The sequence below is a fragment of the Nicotiana sylvestris genome, chromosome 10, assembly GCF_000393655.2.
Source record: "Nicotiana sylvestris chromosome 10, ASM39365v2, whole genome shotgun sequence".
Lineage (NCBI taxonomy): Eukaryota > Viridiplantae > Streptophyta > Magnoliopsida > Solanales > Solanaceae > Nicotiana > Nicotiana sylvestris.
In genome coordinates, this window is record NC_091066.1 from 132239268 (window position 1) to 132248367 (window position 9100).

At 34.5% G+C, this 9100-nt stretch overlaps 1 long non-coding RNA gene across 1 annotated transcript; it reads right to left on the reverse strand.

Moving 5' to 3' along the window:
• Positions 1–6121: 6121 nt before the first annotated feature.
• Positions 6122–8484, reverse strand: LOC104242619 (uncharacterized). Its single transcript, XR_715043.2, has 3 exons — positions 8324–8484; positions 8074–8225; positions 6122–6453 (listed from the first exon to the last, which is right to left on the reverse strand). It is a non-coding gene; the product is annotated as an uncharacterized lncRNA (long non-coding RNA).
• Between the last annotated feature and the right edge of the window lie 616 nt (positions 8485–9100).

Genomic DNA, 9100 nt, shown 5'->3' on the forward strand with positions numbered 1-9100 from the left:
ACCTGCGAACGCACAGGTGCGATGACTGTGACCGCAGAAGCGACAGTGTCCGTAGGCGCGAAAGAAACGGTCGTAGCAGCGGTTGCACAGGAGTGGCCCCAGCTCCCCAGGTGAGATGTTCCTGTGGCCTAGCTTATTCCACAGAAGCGGACTTCTGACCACAGAAGCAGTCCTGCAGAAGCAGAATTCCCTCCGCGAGTGCGGAATCGCAGAAGGCAGAACCTTCATTTAATGCAGGACTTAGTCATTTTTGGCTCCTTTATTTCATTGTTGGGCGATTCTTGGAGCTCTTAGAGAGGGAATTTCATTGAACACTTTGAGATAAGTAATTTCTACCACTTGTGAATTAAGTACATAGTTTATGAGTAGATTATAACATGTAAATTAGTAAAAATCATGGGTTTAGGTGAAAACCTAGGATTTTGATAAAAATAAGATCTAACCACGAAATTTGTTATGCAATTTAATAAAAATCATATATTTGAGCTCATGAGGTTATTGGTAACAACTTTTTTTGAAAATTTTCAGAATCCGGGCCCGTGGGCCTGGGGGCTAGGGGTGAATTTTAGAGATTCTTAAAATAGGCTTGGGAAGTCACTTTGATAGTTAGGATATGAACTTTTGAGCATGTATTAATTATTTTATATAATATTTGACTAGTTTCGAGTCGTTTGGCACCCAATTGAGGGTTTGAGCACAATCTTGGACATGAAAGTAGGCTTTGAGGCGAGGTATGTAAGAGAGAATTAACCCCATAGGTGAATTAATTAATATATGCTCCTATTTGTGGAGGCTACGTACGCGTGAGGTGACAAGAGTCCGTATGTAACGACTAATTATGACATTGTCCGGGTAGTCTAGGACCCACGTCATGCTATACTTATAATATTTGTACCCCACTTGTTAACTTAATTACTTAAGTCTTTTGAAATCTGATAAAAGAATTGTAAAAGGTTAAATTTCACTTACTTGAAGTTGTCAATGGGACACTTGACTGTTATTGTAAATTTGTGTTTCTTTAAAGTATTTTCTACTTATGGAGCGGCCCGAACGTCTCGGTAGAAGATAGATGTATCTATGATTCGTGTCGTTCGACCCTCGACAGTGCACAGTTTAAATGTTATTATATTGGATCGGGTCGTATGACCTCGACATAATTTGTGCGTGATAAATCTATGGACCAATTATAATTGGTATTGTTCATTGACTTGAAATATAAATTGTTAAATGATGGAAAGTAAACTTGGGATATACTCTTAGTGGAAGAAGTGTTTATTATCCATGTTATTGAGTTTTCCGTGATATTTATGTAACCCATGCTTAGTTATTATTTTGAAATTTTATTTTTAGCCCATAGTAAGTGCAAAAGTCGACCTCTCGTCACTACTTCTTCGAGGTTAGACTGGATACTTACTGGGTACATGTTGTTTATGTACTCACGCTACACTTTTGCACTTAATGTGCAAGATCTGAGGCAGGTACATCTGGATAGCAGTCCGGCGCGCATACTTTATCCCTGTTACGAGACTACACGGTGAGCTGCCTTCCGAGCCGTTCCGCAACAACCAGAGTTTTCGAGTCAGCATGCTGCCAAGCAGTATGGATGAGTTTCTTATTTTTCAGTCGTCACAACTTATTTTTTTTAAGTTTTGTTTTTTTCATTCCATGCAACTTATTCTGGTTTCCTAAAACTCTTTTATTTATTTTTATTTTTTTCATACAGGGGCTGCCTTATTGTTCACCCACCTTTCCACAAAGTGCGGGAAAACTTTGGTTATCTTAGTGAAAGAGATGTAGGATGCCGGGGTTTTCATTTAATTATCAGGGCCACTCAGGGAGGGCTTTCATTGAACATGGGTAAATCAAGAAATGATATTATTTTTCTCACCTCTTAATTCAGTATCTTACAATTTTTGAATTTGCAGATGCATCAACTCCTTTTTTTACGGAGCCAGGGTCAGTTAGAGGCTTCCTTCTTGCAAAGATGAATGCTTACGCTCTTGAACAAATTGATTGGGCCAAGGTACTTGACTAACATCTATTACAATACTAATTTCCTTTTCCTTGCAGCAGTTATGTTAAAGTTTTCTTGATTGCTCATTTGTTCAGGCCAAGAGGATGCTCAAAGGTCTGAGGATTAAGGCAGACCACCTCAAATTGGAATATGAAATCTCCGAACTTTCTGCTAAGATTTGCAGAATGCAGGAATAACTATGTACATATGAATCCAGTTTACTACTTCACATTTTCTGGACTGATTTTCTTTAGAGCACAAATTAAATCTAAGTTGTTTTGCTTTTCAGTTTCAAACTGAAGCCGAAAGGGGGAAAAGAGGAAGCTAAGGAGGTGACGGTTTATGAATATTTCATGAAGCATCACAATATTGCTTTGACAATTTCTAGAGATATTCCTTGCATAAATGTTGAGAAGCGATATTCAGTTTTTCCCTTCTTGAGGTACTGGACAATTTACATCTGCTATTGGCAGCTTTTAAAGTTGTGACCTCGCTCACAGGACATTATTGTCTTTGCCTTGTTAGCTTTGCTCCCTGGTGAGGAATCAATGCTACAACAAGGTGCTTTCCAGTGCTGAAAGGATGAGAACATTAACTGAGGTAAGCTCTTGAATCACATTGTAGCCTAGTACTCATTTCATACGAGTTGGGCATTTCATTAAAATCACATAAACTTGCAGGCAACAGGAGCGGATCCACGTGGGGTCAAGAGGGTTCGTATGAACCCGCTTCTTCAAAAAATAACACCATGTATATAGGTATATTTTACCTTTCTTCAAGAAAATACTGTTACATATTGTTTGTTGACCCCACTTAGTACAAAGGCATTGTCCAGCCTGCTGGCAAAGTGGGTTTAAGTTTTTTGGAATGTTCAGAGTTCGAACCTAGTCAGCTACAGATGGTTATTTCCCCCCCTATATACAACACTTTTCCCCCTCTGTTCTCTGCATTATTTTAATAACTAGGTAATTTGCCCGCGCTTCGTGCGATTATAAGTGACATTATTAAATCCCACTTATTTGATTTTATTACCGTGCAATCTCACCAATATGTAGGGAGCCCTGTAGAACCGTTGGACATGTAAAAATGATTTGACTATTATTAAATTTATGAGCATGATCCCTCAGGTGAAGCAAACCCCAGAGATATGTGTTACAACCTGAGCAATTAATATAGGACCTATTAGATAATTGTACACCAATTGTACTTATTTTTTTATTAACAATTCATAAAGTTGGTTGAATTAATTCTGTGCTTTATCCCGCTATTAAATAATTCCGAAATTATTGTTTCACCCTCAACATGGAATAGAATAATATTACAACCGTGGAGTAAATTAATCCTGGAATTGCTAATATGTTAGTATAAAGGAATGGCAAATATACTATTCCACATTCTTTTGATGTAAATTCTTCCAATTCATTACAGTAATTATCATTTAAACACCAAAACATATCAATACGCCAGGTATCATTTATGAATTAATTATAGTGAAGGCTTCCAGGATGGCTTACCAATTAGAAGGTGTTCTGTTCATTATTTTGGATGGATTAAGCCCAAAAATAGTCGAAGTCATTCTATACATGACCAAAAGTCATAAATACAATCACATAATATCTATACATGAAATACAGTAGCAGTCATTCTTTTCATTAATGATCAGGGAGTTTATATATTTCAGCTCTCTGTTGTGCTTGTTTTATTTTTCAAATATTCAATTTGCATTTGTGAGATTGTTGTATACATAGAATCGATCTAAACTTCTGGTTCTTTAGTTGTACCTCTAAGAGTGATAAATGTAATATTAATTGTGAAAACCAGATTGTTGGGGCATATACTATTAACCATGCATTTGGATATAGTATATTCTAATAATTATCATGGTTAAAAGTCTAAGTGGGAGATTGTTGGGATATATACTATTAACCATGAGTTTGGTTTAGATATAGTATTTATTATGAAATAATTGTTTATTCAGTTTTAATAAAGTTTTAAATAGATCATATAATAGTCTGTGTCCTTTGCTTATATAGTAGATGATTTAGTGTATAGAGTTTAGCTTATACACGGAAGATTAAATCATCGGTTCTTATAAGTATAAAGTTTGAGTTCACAATCTAATGATGGAATTGGACAAACCATCAGGAATGATTGTAGCACAAGATTAAATATAATTAATCTTGATTATGGGAATGGTTTAATTCCAACTTCTTGTGCTAGTACATTTTGTATGTATTGAACGGACCAGGTAGAGATAAGTATTTTATACTGACTTAATAAAATAAACTCTCTAGCCATTAAATGTACTTATACTCTTAATCTTGATATAATTATTATTAGCTGTGTATATTATTATTGTTTTGATTTATTAAAAGGCGAGATTCTTTCGTGGGTCAATATGCCTGGTAAATTGGATAATAATAATATACATTGGCGAAGTAATAGTTAGTTGATGGAATCCATGTCTCGGTTTAGAGATTGATGATATACCTTTATGAAAGCTTATAAGTTTGCATGTGTAAACTCGGTCGGTGGATTTTGTATCCGACACATGAAATAAGTTAAGCGAAAGTCTAAAGGAAATAATCAATAAATTAAATCGTCAGTAATTTAATTTACTTGATTAGTATCTGAATCTTAATATGGGGAGTTAAATAAGATTTAATGGATGAATTTCGAAATTGGATAAGGAGTGCAATTACGGATTTTTAGTGGAATAATTCGTAATTAATTATGGTAGATATTAATTTCGAAAATTAGAAATTAATTCCATAATTGAAGCCTTGTTAATTAAATTCTGTGGTCCCTACTGTGCCTAAATAATAGGAAATAAAGGAATCATTTTTCTGGTGGAAAAGAAAACCCAACAGGTTTTGGAAAAAGGGTCTTAACCCTTAAAACTTGTGATATAAACACACAAGGTTTTCCACCTAGAGGGATGAGTACATGGTGGCTGAAATTTTCAGCCAAGTTTTCCTAGAAATTTCGCCCACACGAAATTGCTATTTCCGGGTATTATTTGGGTAACACAGTAGAAGACCGTGGAACGTTCGAGGATCACGATTGTGCGGGTGATGGAGATTCCATTAAGAAGTTATGGAACTGAAGGCTCACGTGGTAGAAGAGATATGTTCACGCTTCAAGAGGTAACCCGTGAAATCCCGTTTATGCTAGTTGTCTAAATTACATGTGATTTTGATACTGGGATTGCTTCCGCTGCATATAATAATCCATCAATTGGTATCAGAGCTCACTCACATCTAATTAGATAACTAAGTTTTTCATGAAACAAGAATATGGTGTTTATGTGCATTTTTTGAATTACATATATATGTGGTTTTCTGAAAAACTGCACTGCTGTTTTGTGAATTAACTGTGCATAATTTATGGATTATTCTTATAATCATGAGATATATGTTTTCTTATTGATATTTGATTATAATATAGTCAAACTTCATATCACTAAACTATATATAAATAACATTTAGAGATATTATTGCCAAAGGCGCGAGTTTTGAAGGTAGAGAAGTAATAGGAACTTCAAATTCTATGCAATATAAGTATACAAGGCTGCAATAAAAATATAATATAGTCTACACTCCATATCACTAATCACTACAGTATATATAAACAACAGTTACAAATAGTATTGTCCAAGGCGTGACCTACATCTGTGTATTCATTATATATTTTGTCTATAGATGTGAGGAATCATCCAGTTGTTATTTATTGCAAGTGTTGGAAGGCAACATTCATGAATAATGTTATCAAGGGCATGCGTTTTAAAGATAGAAAACTGGAAGTTGAAATACTATGTAATACAAATATGTAAAGGTACAACAAAACTGTAATATAATCATCTAAACTTCATATATATTGTTGTTGAAGGCTTCACCTGTCGACAAAAGGACTAATTGTATATATTATAAAGTTTAATTTACCTTTTAAAATGCTTCATGATTGTAAATTTGCAACAATTTTCTACATTATGTTAATGTATAGAAAGAGACAAAGAAGAAGAAACAGAAGAAAACACAAAAGAAGAACGTAAAAAGAGAAGAAACAATACAAAAAGCTGAGAAAGTAAAAACATGAAGATTTAGAAAGTAAAAAATTATTTACTATATCATATCTGAATACTCGATGTCCTTATAACCATGATCAAACAAAAAAAGATGACTGAGGAAAAAGAAGGGATTAGAAAATGAAAACCAGAAGAAATTTAATGAATTAGTGAAGATTCTTATTGGTACAAATCAACAAAGAATATCCAACCTTTTCTTATTCTTTTTGCTCCAAGTTCTTCCATTCCTCCCACGACCAGCTATCCAAGCCACTCCTTATCCTAAACATGAATGTCACCTATCCAGATTTTGGATTGAAGAAACAATCATGAACCAAGTCGCAATAAAAAAAATTCCATGGGTTCACTTAGTAGTCTGCAATTTATTTAGCCAAAGGCATGCGTGTTAAAAACCGAAAATTGGAAGTTGAAATATTATGCAATACAAGCATCTAAAGGTAAAATGACAATGTAATATAGTCGTCTGCACTCCATATCACTAAACTGTATATAAATAACATTTAGACATATTTTCGAAGGCTTGACCTGCTGAAGGTAAATATGACTGGAATTTATTCATCAAGAAAAGACATAACTATATAATGTTACGTGAAATAAAGAGCCTACTGTTTTCAAAATCTCATACAGATTAATACTAGGATCCATTTACATTTACCCCTGGTATACCCAAACTCACATCTATAGACAAAAGTTACCAGCCATATTTTGTTTGTTCGGGTGAGACAAATTTAAAAACTCATGCCAGCACAATCAGCAACTCATAGTTTAGGTTAAAACAGGGAAAAACTAAATGGATCCTGATCTAAATACATACGAGATGAAGTTAAGAAATAGACTATTTACTTCAACATTAAGATACTCATGCCACCATACTGATTAGCTCATAGTTTTGGTTAAAGTGGAAAAACTAAATGGATCCTGGTCTAAATTTCTATGCGATTTTGGATGGAATATACTCTTTACTTCAACATTAAGAAACTTATGCAAACACAATCAGTAGTTTATACTTTTGGTTATCACAGGGGAAAAATAAATGGATCCTGGGTAAATATGTATTTGAGTTTGAGAGGAACTCATGCCAGCAGAATCATCAAATCACATTGTTATTTATGACAGGTAAAAACATAATAGTTCTTGGTCTAAATCTGTAGGAGATTTTGGAAGAAATAGTCTCTTTACTTCACGTAAGGTTTTTTAGTCATGTCATTCATCGATGAATAATTTCCATTGTTCTATAGGTGTGAGTAATCGTCCCGTTGTTATCTATTGCAAGCATGGGAAGACAACATTTATAGATATTTTTGTCGAATGCATAAGTATAGAAGTATGAGAAAGAACTGTGTGTTTTGGAGGCAAAGAAGATGACTTAGATAACGTCGAGAAGGCAATAATATGAGATAACAGGAATGCTATGGACATCACTATTTTGTGGGGAAAAATATGTTTCTGATCAACATAATATTGGAGGCCATCGCATTGAGAAAGCACAACACAATTGCACCTTTGTGAAAGAATGTTGTAGCAGATTCTTCATAATCTGTCAATTTAGATCCTTTTGTTTTTTCGACACAAATGGGGTGCGACTAAATTTGAATAATAGGAAAACTTGTTCGGGAAAGTGTGTCTTTTGTAGGAGAAAGAAGAGGACTTAGATAATGGCGAAAAGGCAGTAGTATGAGAAAATTGAAAACTTTAGTCCATGATCATATTTTGGTGGGGTTTTCGTTCCATGATGACTAAATTATTGAACCAATGTTAGATGTATATGTCGCGCTTTAAGCAGAAAAAAAATGTGTAGAGAAGATTGGAAAATATTGCCTAAACTATAACATCAATTGAAAGAAGTTGTTGTCGAATCTTATCATACTTAGTGGGGTTACAGGGGAAAAAATATGGTAATAGTATTTCAGAACGTTTAGAGAAGCAATTCTGAACTGTGTGAAAATCTGATTGATGAAGAACATCATGCATGTACCTCAATCTAGTATCGGTGTTTTGTATTCGTATTCGGTGTGCGTGAACACCTATCTTTGTTGAACGGACCTATTTGTTTTGTCTTCATATTCCTTGTGCGTCCGCACACATAGCAGTTGAGCGGACATATTGTTTTAGCAGCAAATATATTTTCTGAAAATAGAATTAGATTAATGAAGTAAACCAGGAGAATGATGGGTAAGGATAATCAGTAAACATTCGGTAAACATTGTTTCAAACGGATTACATACCGACATTTGTTTGTTGAGCCAAAGTAGTTTGTGATTGCGGGTTGAAGTTTTTTTTGGGTTGACAAATAGTTCATGGTCCGTAAAGTAAGTATGCCGTGGCTAAAGAATGGAGACATTCGCAAGGAATTAGAGATATTGTATGTTCCAAATAAAAAGTCAGAGCGAAGAAGGTAGAGAGGGCAATTGAAAAGATGGAGAAGTACGGACAAATTGGAAGATATAGAAGGAGAGAAAATAGGGGAAAAGGGAGTAGAGAAACGGTGGCATATAAACCGGATGTGAAACGTTTAGGGTATTTTGAGAATGGGTATATTTTGAGAAGCGGTGTGGGCGTTTTGTTTTTGTAATTTTAGTTTTAACTTGCAAATAATACCTGAAGCTTAGAAAATACAATTCCTACCGATTGAGAGTGCCACCTCACCGGCCTTAGGGCCCTCAATTATATATATATATATATTTTATTCATATATTTTTTTCATATATATTTTTTTTGTATTTGTATGTTGAACCAAATCTTGGGTCCGCCACTAACATGCAATAAAGACTTGCAAATACAGGGCTGACCATCTTCTTCAATCTGCTAAAATTTTAATCATCCATGAGTTTATTGAAGTTAAAGGCCGTCTCTTGCCAGCCCCAAAAGTGAGCATAATCAACGTTCGGTTATGCCTTTATTGCTTACCCCAAATATTTGCTTTACATTTCAGAATTCGAATTCGTTCACACAACATTGAAACATTTTTAGAGCTTATTTGGATAGGCTTATTTTAAGTGACT